The sequence below is a fragment of the Rattus rattus genome, chromosome 1 (genome assembly GCF_011064425.1).
Source record: "Rattus rattus isolate New Zealand chromosome 1, Rrattus_CSIRO_v1, whole genome shotgun sequence".
Lineage (NCBI taxonomy): Eukaryota > Metazoa > Chordata > Mammalia > Rodentia > Muridae > Rattus > Rattus rattus.
In genome coordinates this window covers 28,040,321-28,049,228 of record NC_046154.1, presented here as the reverse complement: position 1 = coordinate 28,049,228, position 8,908 = coordinate 28,040,321, and positions in this window count along the sequence as shown.

Below are 8,908 nucleotides of genomic sequence, written 5' to 3'. Positions count from 1 at the left end.
GTCATCAGGCACTTAAGGAACCCAGACTAAAGTGCCAGTGGAATGAAGGCGGGTGAGTCATATGACCTCACGAAGAAGGCTGGGTGTCACGGTTCTTTCTGGGTAAATATTCTTGACCTTCAGCCCCATACCTCAGAACCTCGACCTTTTTGAAATTTCACAGTTCAATCCCACCAACGGTTTCTGGAAGACACGATTGGCGGAGACCTGTGTTAGTGAAAGCACCAGTTCTTCACCGGAAACGTGGCATCTCCACTTTTATTTCAGCTTCCTTTTGGGACTTCAAACTTTCAGTCTGGGGCCAGGATGGCTCAGCGAGGAATCACACGGGCCACCAAGCCCGATGGCCCGAGTTTGATCTTTCCAGTCCTGGTGGAAGAACTGACTGTCCTCTGACCTCCACATGCACATGACAACTGCACATGTGTGAGTGAACACACGCACACCATAAAATAAATACAACGTAATAAAAACCTTTGAGTCAAATTCCTGCTCATCGCTGCACGGAGACATGTGATTTAAGGAATGTTCTGCAGAACTGGTAATCTTCCCCATTCAAGACCAAAGACAGCAAGGTAAGAGTGACTGAGGTGTCTTCAAGATTTGAAGTGACGCCATAACAACTGTCAGAGAAGACAAGAACTTAGGAAACTGGGAGAGGAGGCGCATACTCCAGGAGGCAGTCATCAAATGAGAACACTTCAGCCAGCCATCTTCTGCCTTGGAACTTTAAATGGACCACAGAACTAAAAGGCGAACAGACAACAGTAAATATTCCAACGTGCCCTCCCTTCCTCGACCACGGAAGCTAAATCACAAACACAGTTAGCTATTGCCTGTCTCAAACACGGGTCCTTCTGAACAGTGTCTTTGACAGCAAAATTGAAGAAACTGCTCTTCTTTGACCGGCCAGAAGAAGGTGGTTTGAATCTAAGGCTTATCTCATTCTGGGGCACTCACATGTCCACTCTCAGGGCTTGAAGGGAGCAGTGTGTCTGCTTTGCTCCTCCCCCACAAGTTTATTTTTCCATTTCACTCACATGGGTGTTTGCCTGTATGCCTGTGCACCCATGGATGCAGTGTCTTTGGAAGCCAGAAGAGGGCATTGGGTTACCATAGTTACTCCAACCAGAGTTACAGACAGCTGTGAGCCACTGTGTGGGTGCTGGGAACTGAACCCGGCTCCTGTGGAAGAGCAGAAAGTGCTCTTACCACTGAGCCACCTCATGCCTCACCCCTTCGTGCAAAGTGTGCTGCCCTTCCCTTGTGTTCTGCTTCCCTCAGAAGCTCCCCAACCTCTGGTCTTTCTGGAAAGGAGCTCTAGAAAATGTCTGACTTGAGGCTACCTCATCGAAGGAGTTGGGGTGGTTTTCAGGTTATCTAGTAAGCTGCCAAATGCCGGCTTTTTGGTTTTAGTGTTTAGACGGGGCCTCACTATGCAGCCCAGGAGAGCTTCAGATTTGAAATCTTCCTGGAAAAAGGTGTTACACATCTATAACCTAAGTACTTGGAAAGAGGAGGCAGGAGAGTCAAGAATCCAAGGTCAGCCTTGACTACATCACAACGAAGCCAGCCTGGGCTGTATGAGCCCCTAAATGAGGAACCAAAGAAAAGGCCAGATCACCCTCTTACCTCATCCCCCCAAAGGCTGGAGGATGAGGCTCTTTTAAAAATATGTGTTCTTTGTTTGTTTTTCAGGAATGGTTTCTTTGTGTAGCCTTGGCTGTCCTGGAGCTAGCTCTGTAGACCAGGCTGGCCTATAACTCAGAGATCTGCTTGCCTCTGCCTCCCCAGTGCTGGGATTGAAGGTGAGCACCACCACCACCTGGCTGGCATCTCGCTTTTATACTGCTCTGCTCTAGACCATGAGAGTGGCGCCTAGAAATCTCTAACCATTGCCTTAAGCTTGAAGGGACCAACGACTGATCCAACTCCATCTTGTCTTCCTGACTTGGCCTGAGTCATGCTCTCTGGCAGTTTCCATGGATTCCAGGACTTGAAGGTCCGACTGATAAACATCGTGGGTTTGTAGCCAAAACTCTGCCTTGAGCGGCGGCACCTTTGCTGTTCTGCAGAAGGTTCTGTATAAACTCCCCTGGGATAATGATTACCCAGCCCCAGCTGGAGCAAGGCTGCTTGGCCATGCGGCTTTGCCACCCACCGTTGTTGCTTACATAAACTCAGAGCTCCTCCGTGAATAGAGGAAAGAGGGGGCTGGCTCCTCTTTCTCACCATGACTCCTGTGTGAAATCAACTTCTTTCCTGCGTCAACCACTTTTTCTGTCTTGTCTTTTGGGGTGAGTGGCCAGGCATGATTTATGGAGTCCCCCCACTCCCAGGCCGTACTTCTGGCCTAGAACTCAATATGACATTCATAATAGCATTGAGTTGTTAAAATATTCAGAGCTTGGCCTGAAATCCTGGCTTCTCCGTAAATACTTTTTATATTTATTTACTAAACGTGCACGACTGTTTTGCTTCTGTGTATGAATATGTACCACATGTGCAGGGTGCTCTTGGAGGTCAGGGGTCAACTCATCTCCCTGAAGCTGAAGTTATGAATCATGTGAGCCGTCATGTGGAATGTTGGTAACCGTACTGGGATCCTCTGCAAGAGCAACGAGTGCTATTGAGCCATCTCTCCAGAAAGATCCAGACTTTTGTAGACATAGATCTTGCTATGGAACAGGTTAGCCTTGAACTAGCCATCCTCCTGCCTCAGCCTCCCACATATTGAGACTTCAGCCATGCACCATCATGCCCCAGATCGCCATTTATCTTTTTTATAATAGGGACGTCATGTAGTGTCTCCAGTCCTCTGCTCTTCTATAAATTGGTAATAACATTTACTTCAAAGACTGGGCTGTAGTTGAACAATAGGCAGGACTTAGCACAATGTCTCATAGCTAGGAGGCATTCAATGCATGTTGATGATAGCAATAGCCATTAAAACTTGATTGATGCCAGGCTCTACTCTAGGTAGTGAGTACAAACAGAAGAGATGGAGAGATGGCTCAGCAGGTAAGAGAGTTTGCTGCTTTTCCAGAGGACCCAAGTTCAGTTCTCAGCACCCAGGTCAGTTGGCTCCCAACTGCCTGAAAGTCTGTCTCCAAGAGATCTGACGCCCTCTACTGGCCTCCACAGGCACCTGCATTCACACACACACACACACACACACACACACACACACACACACACACACACACACACACAAAGGGAAACATGTAAGCACACGTAACTATGAATAAATCTTTACAAAAGAACAGGACAATCCTGCAATAAACATGTATACTTTATGATGTGCATCTAAATCCTAAAAGGGGACTTTATGACAAAACGAAATACAGTGGTACTCCTGATGACCAGGATGTACTTGAAAGACAAGGTGTCTTAGAGGTGATGTTAAGGATGCCACTGCCACAAGGTAGTATTTCAAATGGGACCTGGATGATAAGAAAGAAAGAACAGGGAAATGAAGGGGAGAACAATCTAAATGAAGAGCAGATCCAAAAGTCGGAGGTGGAATGAGCTCGCTTTCTTTTAGGGTGATGGTCAAGCCAGCATGGCTGGAGTGAACTGACAAGCACGGCAATGGTGTCATTGCGGCTGGGGCTAGGTCCTGAGGGTCAATAAAGTCATAAGGATGAGTTTAGATTGTAATGAGAGTGGTGGAGAACCCTCAGAGGAGTTTGGAGAATGACAATATTTAATTCATATTTTTTTTTCTTTTTTTCAGAGCTGGGGACTGAACCCAGGGCCTTGCGCTTGCTAGACAAGCGCTCTACCACTGAGCTAAATCCCCAACCCCTTAATTCATATTTTTAAGGCACCCATTCGCCCTTCTCAGTGGAGAAGGGAGCATTGGAGTTCAATTAAAGGACATTGGTGGGGAGGCCAGACTACAGAGCGGTCTGGTAGCAATGATAGTTGTGACATGGAGCAAAACCAGATTTGTGTTTGTGTGTGTGTGTGTGTATACATACACATATATACATATGCACAGACACAGACACACACACACACACACATATATATATATATACATATATATATATATGTTTAATGAAAGCAAATGTAGGTTGGGGATATGTGGGGAGAGACACAGGATGATCCTGGGTCTTTGGCATGAGTAACTGTGCAGCTTTTGAGGCAGAAGGGATGAGTTTTGTGGAAATGATCAGAGAAGTCTTACCCTGGGCTAGACTGTGACACAGTGGCAGAACTGGGGGAAAGGGGACTGAGAGGAGTGACTAATGAGCTGGGAGGAATGAGAGGGTTAAAGGGAGGGTGGGACAGAAGGACTGGATGAGAGAGGCCATTGGTCTTTATGAAAGGGTGGCATAACCCAAAACCTGAGTGTGAGAGGCTGTGATTAGTTCATTAGCATTGTTTTAACTCGGATTGGAGAAAACTGTGACTCAGAGAGGTTAACTCACTTGCTCAGATCATATAACTAGGAACCATTTAAAAAAGAAGACGAACAACAGGATCTGTTCACTAATGCGAGTGCTGAAGAGGGAAACTGAGCATAGAAATAAGACAGTGGGCTACTGACTGGGTAAGGCTAAGCCAGATCACTAAGGGCCTGGAGCATCAGAGTGAAATTGCTTGTCTTCTTCTGCAGGTATGGATGAGGGATGTAACACGATCAGTACTGGGGGGTTGGAAAGCGCCTGGCTGGATAACAGCTCAGAACTCTTTTTTATTTAAAAAGTATAGTGTTTTGGCACTGTAGATGCTGGGGACACAATTATAAATAAGCCAGACACAGTTCTTGTCTACATGAGAGTTTCTGTCATTGTTTGCGGCAGGGCCTCATTATGCAGCCCTGGCTAGCCTGGAACTGTCTATGTAGATATGCTTGCTTCTGCCTGCTGAGACTAAAGGCATGTGTCACCATGCCCAGCCACATGGGACTGTAACTAATCAAATAAGCATGCAAACAAGTTTAGAACCTAACCCCCAAGAGACAAGTATGGGATGTTCGGTAATTTAGGAGCTGGGATTTGACCTAGAGGGGTCTCTTGTTGAGACCTAGCCATCTACTAACACTAGTTCTAGGCCCTATTCTGCTGTGAACTCACTGTGAATTTAGGCAAATAAAGCATTGCCTTTCTGAGCCTCAGTTTCCCCATTTATAAAGAAAGAAGCGCCATGTCATCTTAATTTTCCTTCTACTCTGGCGGTATGACCTTTCTCCAATGTCCAAAGATCTGTTTAGCACCCAAGTTCTAAATGGCACCTGCATTCCAGGAGAGGGTTAGTTCCCAGTAGCCATGGCAACCGCCTAGGAGTTAAAAATAAAGCGATCACAGAAAGTGACGTAACTAACATGCGTCCGACTTGCCAGGTTATAATATGGCCACCGCAGAAACACCGGACCTAGTCTCCCCATTAGATAACCAGATCTGACTAGGTCCGAGGTCTGCTCCAGGTCAAGAAAAACAAAACCAAACGCGCCACTACCGCCAACAACACTTCCGTACACTCCTACCGGACCCACCATCTCTCCTGTTCCCCTGTTAGGTACCCACCCACTGCCTGTGACTTCCGTTTGTTAACCGGTAGATTGACAGCCTGGATGTCCAATTACAAGCGGAACTGACCCAAAGCCCAACGAGGAGAGGTGTTGAGAACAGGAAGTTCAGCCCACCACAATTGTATGACGTCATAACCGCCATGGCCAGCTATCCAGACGGGCAGGTGAGTTGTAGGCCCCTGCGTCAATATCTGGGCTTTGTCTATAAATCCAATACCGCTCTTCTTTTTTGGCTCTTTCTCCCCACTTGATCCGCGCCCTTCCCACGCAGAGGTTCACTTGAACAATGCCCTGCGTGAGCGAGAAACGAGGGCCAGTCCGTCGCGCTCGTTTTACGTCACCGAGGACCACTCGAGGGGTTGTTTGTCTTGCGCAAGCCTTGCTTTGGGGGTTTTGCACAGAATAGATCGGGGCTGGACTAGATCTGGATGCACATCTCAGGTCTCCAGTGGGGCGGAGTCCTCTGTGCTCTGGAGACGTTTAAAGCTCTGTTTCCCTAGGAGTCTTTCTGGGCGTAGGCTAAAAACAATTTTCCCGACTCACTCAGCACGTACTGCGACAGAATAATCAGGACAATCAGTGGTAGGTGGTGCCAGAAGTGAGATTACACCACTCACGGTAGTCCAGAGTTTTATTTCACAGGTAGGAAAAGTGAAACCCAGAGAAGATACAGAGTTTATCTAAGTTACCAGGTAGTTTGGCAGCAGAGCCAAGGTCATAACCTGGGTTGTCTGCAAATGCTTTTTCCTTACTTTCTAGTCTGCCTTGAACCAGCCGGGAACATTATTGCAGTGTGATTTTTATGGCCAGAATTAGGTGACAGAGGGGCTAAATACAGTTTTGAATTAAAAGTGGAACCATGTCTTTGCCGCGTTAGTTTTAAGTCGTTTTTCTGAACCAGTTTCCTCTTATAAAATGGATCAGTAGTAAAGTCCACCCCTCACAGAGTTATTAGGAAGAACGATGTGACTCTCGTAAGCGTATGCTATGCTATACAGGAAAGTGTAACATCACTTTGTAGGGTTTTTCAAAGCAGACCCCTCACTTCGAAATAATTTGGACCAAAGAATTGCCCTGATCACAGAGTAGTTTTAAGAGATTAATCTCATGTAAAGAAAGTGGAAGGCAAAAATCAAATGGGATATTTTCTTTCTTTTTTTAAAAAAATTATTTATTATATATACGTACACTGTAGCTGTCTTCAGATACACCAGAAGAGGGCATTGGATCTCATTACAGATGGTTATGAGCTACCATGTGGTTGCTGGGATTTGAACTCAGGACCTCTGGAAGAGCAGTCAGTGCTCTTAACCATCTCTCCCTCTCTCCAGCCCCGAAATGGGATATTTTCAAGCTTTGATTGACCACAGTCACAGACCAAAAGATGTTTAAAGCCGTGTGCAGTTCATACAGCATTTCTTAAATTTTTTGTGTGTGTTGGGGGTGGTGGTGGCTACACATACACACATGAACGGGAACTATTTTTTCTCTATCATGTGGGTCTTGGGGAATCAAATATCTTGGACCTGGTAGCAAGCACCTTTGTCCACAGTGTCATCTTGCTGGCCCCTACACAGCAGTTGGGCCCCCGTTGTGCCCATACGAAGACCCTGTAGGCACGCAGGGCCTACTCTCTTGACTTACACCTGCAGAGCAAACCCAGAGAGGCTTAAAGGTCACACCTAGCAAGGGAGGGTGAGGCCGGGGTTAGAGTTTTGGATTCCTTTTCTTGCACTCTCAGCAGAAGTGAGGAGAGAGGCCAGGGTGGGCTCAGAGTAGAAAGAAGCGCCACAGCCATGCTTTCCAGACCCCATTGCACTTGCTGGCTTTTGTGAGATGCTAGTGGGTGGGTTAATAGAGGAGGATTCTGTGGTTAGGCAAGCTTGGGAACTGCTCTGTTAATACAGCAAGGTGATGTTCACTATAAACCTTCCAGAAAGGCATAGAATATGTCTTAGCCAGGTAACTCCATTGGTTTGCATTATGTCTGCTCATTTTTTTGTGTTGGTGTACCAGAGGAGCTCAGGTTGGGAAAACATTCCCATAGTACATATTTTTAGTGGCTGGTTTGTATCAGAATTACCCGAGAGCTTGTTTAAAGGACAGATTTGGGTCCCGTCTAAGATCTCTGAGATTAGATGGCACAGATCCCACCCCCAATTGTGAGAGGGGGGTGTGTGCTTACCTGTGGGGGGGTGTTGAGCATCTGGAAACCAAAGGCTGACAGTTGAGTAGCTGCTTCAGTTGTTCCCCAACTTATGTTTTGAGGCAACCTCTCACTAAACAGGGAACTCACTGAGCTCCATTACCTGGCCAGTGAGCTCCAGAGACTCCAGGGATCCTCACTGCCTCCGTCTTCCCGGGCATGCTTGGCCACATCTGGCTTTTTACTGAGGTGCTGACATCCATGCAAGTAGGTCATCTTGCTTGCATGGCAAACAGTATACCAATGGAGCTATCCTCCTGGCCCCAGTAATCTACGTCTTAAGTTCTGGGGATGATTCGTATACACTAGAAGCAGTGGCAGACAGACCAGCTCTTCCCACTTAATAAGTGTTACATGCCCTTGGATTCATCCTTTAAGGGCTTGGGGCTTTAAGTCCCTTCCCACGGAAAGAGAGAACTAGGACCCGTGGAAAGGGTGCAGGAAGGGTGGGGTGCAGCAGAGCATGGAGGGAGTTAGCTCTGCACGTCACTGGTGCATGGGCTGTGGCACAGTGGGACACTCGCTGCTATGCTGCCTGGGCGTGTTTAGGGCAGAATACTGAAAGGGAGCACTAGGAGAAAATGTCTGGAATAGAAGAAGAAAGGTAGCTTTTATCCCCACCTTATATTGTCCGCCTCCTCATCCCAGGTGTTCTAAGAAAGGAAACCTGGTGTTTGAAATCATGCAAAGGCTCAGGCAGTGCTGTCCCTTCCACCCACTGGATAGTTCTGGAGGATTACAGCCGTTGGTGGGAGTCACGGGTCCTGTAATTTTCCATTGCCTCCAGCCCAGGGTGCTCAAGAGCTGCCTTGGTGTTGGAGTAGCAAGAGTCAAGTACTGTTTGTTTCAGTGGGGGAGCCTGCTTGATGGAACTCAGTGCTTAAGAGTTTGGTTTCTGAGCCAGAGGGATTGTTTTGCATATCCCTGCTTGGCCAATTTGCTTACAGAAATTTGTTGTAAAGACCCGAAGCTCAGTTTCCTGTTCTGTAGAATGGGGTCGTAGCAGTACCCACACCAGACTCACCAGAAGTGAGATAAGTGTCAAGGGTGATATGTAGTAAATACTCTGCTTGAGAGAGGAGTGCAGAAACATAGACTGTTAAGTAGGAGTGCGTTTAAGGTGCTCGGGGCATACAGCAGGGCCAGCCCAGGGGTGGGGCAGG